At 39.5% G+C, this 3,698-nt stretch overlaps 1 long non-coding RNA gene across 1 annotated transcript; it reads left to right on the forward strand.

Moving 5' to 3' along the window:
• The first annotated feature begins 314 nt into the window (after window positions 1–314).
• On the forward strand, window positions 315–3,145 carry LOC138896654 (uncharacterized). The gene is made up of 3 exons (XR_011410037.1): window positions 315–915; window positions 2,377–2,438; window positions 2,979–3,145. It is a non-coding gene; the product is annotated as an uncharacterized lncRNA (long non-coding RNA).
• Window positions 3,146–3,698: the final 553 nt, after the last annotated feature.

The raw sequence follows: 3,698 nt of genomic DNA on the forward strand, positions 1-3,698 counted from the left end.
GAAGAATTCATAAATGCTAGAATGCTTTAGGAGAGCTCCAATAAAACATGGCTATATATACGTCTGCACAATATAACTATAAATCCTAAATTAAATGGCAAAGCATGCATTCGTGTAAGGCCCCATAAAAGTTCGCAAGGGATCTAAGGCATTAAAGTGATAAGGACAAGCTAAGATGTTCGGAAGGTTGAAGGATATGTTTTCGTGGAACGCAAAGCTCGCCACACATAAGGCCCCATAAAATTTCACCTAAAATCCGGTGTTTCGTGGTGCCGAGGTAGGCTAACGTATTTGAGGGTTGTAGAAAACTCACCACGGTACGAATATTTTGGATTGAGCAGAGCATTGAAGAAAAATTGTTGTAGAACAGGGCATTTCTGCGGTCCATTATGCGACAACAGAACTGATCTGCGTCCCGCAGATCTGCCGCAGAGTAAAGCAGAGAAATGGGCTAATTTTGGGGATTATTTTGCGGTCAACTATGAGACCGCATAATCGTTTCGCAGGCCGCACATCCGTCGCAGATCCAACATGAATATTTTCGAAGGGAGATTCTACGGTCCATTCTGCGGCCGCATAATTAATATGCGGGCCGCAGACCTGGCCGCAGGTTGGACCAGACCAGCCCAGTTTTTGGGACCGTTTATGCGGATCATTTTGCGGGCCGCAGACTTGATCTGCGGTGCACTCTGCGACCTCAGAGTTGAGGTCGGAGGGACAATTTTATGGTTTTAAAACCTGACCCCGTTTTTATAAAACAACCTTAGGGGTCATTTTAGAAGGTTGAAACTGATATTTTAAAGAGAGGAAAGTGGTTTAGAGTGAGAAGAAGAATTCTTAAGCTATTTGTTCATCAATCTTTGCTCAAGTCCAGAAGAATTCACAAGAATAACTCACAAGGCCTTCATCCAAGAGGTAAGACTCTAGCCCTAGCCTTCAATTTCGAAATTTGGGTTGGGAATAGGTAATGAGGAAGAAGGTTTTGAGAATAAGAGTTGTTATTTATGCATGCATGTACTAACAAAGGTGGTAGGAAGGTTGTGGAGTATTTGTGTGTGGTCTATTGAAGTGGGGATTAATTGTGGGGTGAAGGAATCCATCATAGGATGACCTTGAAACCTTAATGCATACCTAGTGCTTGATAAAATGCTCAAATGAGAAGAAACCCCGAGTATCTTCCTAATTATGGTTCAAATTTATCGTGTTTCTAATAGATTAAAGTCGCTAGGATTTTTGAATTATTGTAGTAATTTAAAATAGCTCAAGCGAGGTATGTTGGCTAAACTCTTCTTGTAGAATCGATTTCATGATTTCCTCGTAAGTTGCGATTATGTTTGGCTCAATTTCTTATGCCTCATGTTCCGAGTCCTTCCTAATAGAGTTGATTATCGTAAAATAAGTGTTGTGGTGAAAGATGTATGTACCCAAAATGTGTTCCAAATGTTTCTATCATATCATGATTCCTTCCGAGAATATAATCTAGTATGATCAATGTATCAAAGGTGTTGTGATTTAAAAACCATGTTTCAATAGCAAGCTAGTATGCCTAATCGTGGTAGAGAAACTCAATGTGCTTAAGACTCTTGTTTGCTCATATGGGTACTTAAGGTCTTGATTAGAAATTCTCTTATTCATGATAATCCTTGGTAACGCCTGAATATTTTAGGGGTGAGTATGAAATATGAAATACGACCGACATACCAAGAATGATATTACAATTGTGGCCACTAGTTCCAATAAAATGAAAAGATGTGAGAAAGATTATGAAATGAGATGTAAATTCTTTGAATAATAAATGCTTTGGGAATATCGTTTAGTCACCGAGGAAGGGTAGGTCGAAATAACCTAATCCCGAAACTACACGTGCCGGTGTAGGAGCGATTAAGGGGTAAATCAGTGTTGATTAGACGAGATTGTTTCCCCTTATATGGGATGAGATTTGATATGTTGAAATATTTCCCCTTAAATGGAATGAGATTATTGGTAGCAGGATGTGATGCGGCATTATGGTGAGACGGCTTAGCCGATCGGGCTGAGATCGGATGACATGCCGCACACATGGTGGTGTTGTGATTGGATGTGTCGAGGTGAGATGGCATAGCCGATCGGGCTGAGATCGGACTCCATGCTAAAATCACGGTGGTATATCGGTACTAAAGATCTCCCTACTTAAAAATATTGAAACTTACTTGAAATTTTACTTTTCTCCTAACTTGAAACCTTGATATTATTTGAGGCTCTTATTGATTTCATGTTTCCTTTTTCTTTTACTATTACTCGTTCTATAGAGAGGGTGTTTAGTTTTACATACTAGTACTATTCCATATGTACTAACGTCCCTTTTTGCCGGGGGAGCTGCATCTTTAATGGATGCAGGTGGTTCCATAGCAGGTAGTGTTGATCAGCGATAGCAGCACACCCTCTCCTCAGCTGACTTGGTGAGCCCCATTTCATTTTGGGATCTTGTATCTCTTGTCCTCTATGTATATTATTTTGAGGTATAGCCGGATCCTTGTTGCCGGCACTATCATGCTACTCTTTTGTATCTATTAGAGGCTCCGAAGACATAACATGGGGGGAGGGGTACCTTTGTTTTGGGAAGTCAAATTAGAAATATTATATTTGTATCATATGTTTCCACTTCTAAAGTATGAATGTGTAATGTAATATTTTGAGAAACCTTGAATGAAGTTCTAACGGTAATGAAATTTGAATTGTTCATGTAACCTTCTCGTTGTCTAATTAATGAAATATATCTTCTCTTTATTCATGGGTGAGTTGGGGTAGAAGGCATTATATAGGCTTGCTTGGCTGGGTTATCTCGGTTGAGCGCCGGTCGCGCTCCCCGAGGTTGGGGCGTGACATCGCATAACGGATTTGTAAACCGCACAATGCATCGCAAAGTGGAACTCTAGCTCAAGATTTAGAGTACATGTGGTCGGTTGTACTCATACTACACTTCTGCACCTTGCATTCAGATTTTGGAGCTGATGTTGCTGCATGTGGCGGGTGCTGGCATTGAAGACGTACCTGCGTTCTGGTTATAGCTACCTCTTGTTCTTGGTAGCTTTAGATTTATAAATCTGTTTATGTATATTTCGAATAGATGATCTATTTATTTCATACTATCTTTGTAAACTCTAAATCTTAGAAGCTCATGATTTATACTACCAATCCTTGAGATTTTTGTATAAAATATCAGTTATTTGTTCATTTATTTTCTCAGTAAATCTCATTTGAATTGAATTGTGTTAATTGGCTTACCTAGCGGGTTAGGTTAGGTGCCATCACGACTAGTAGGATTTTTGGTCGTGACACTAGGTTATGACCATAACCGGATAGAGTTGATCTGATAAAATGCCTTATTTGGACAACATGAATACATTATTCATGTTTTATTGGTTGTATGACTACGTGATGACTCTCCATTATGATTAGAACCATGATAAGGTTAGGACTTGTTGATTTGGGCATAAAAGATTTATTTTGCTATGTTGAGCTTTCTTTGTAATGGTTCTAATTAGCCAGCTTTGCGATGGTTCCTTCTTCGCGAAGATTAGCTCATTTTTGCGATGGTTCCTTCTTCGCATTCGCGAGGTAATTATCGCATTTGCAACTTCCACAATTTCGATACATAAGTCGCAATTGCAATGTCAGTGGCTCATAGGTTGGTTCACATTTGCGACCAGCTATTCACT

The sequence above is a fragment of the Nicotiana tomentosiformis genome, chromosome 8, assembly GCF_000390325.3.
Source record: "Nicotiana tomentosiformis chromosome 8, ASM39032v3, whole genome shotgun sequence".
Classification (NCBI taxonomy): Eukaryota; Viridiplantae; Streptophyta; class Magnoliopsida; order Solanales; family Solanaceae; genus Nicotiana; species Nicotiana tomentosiformis.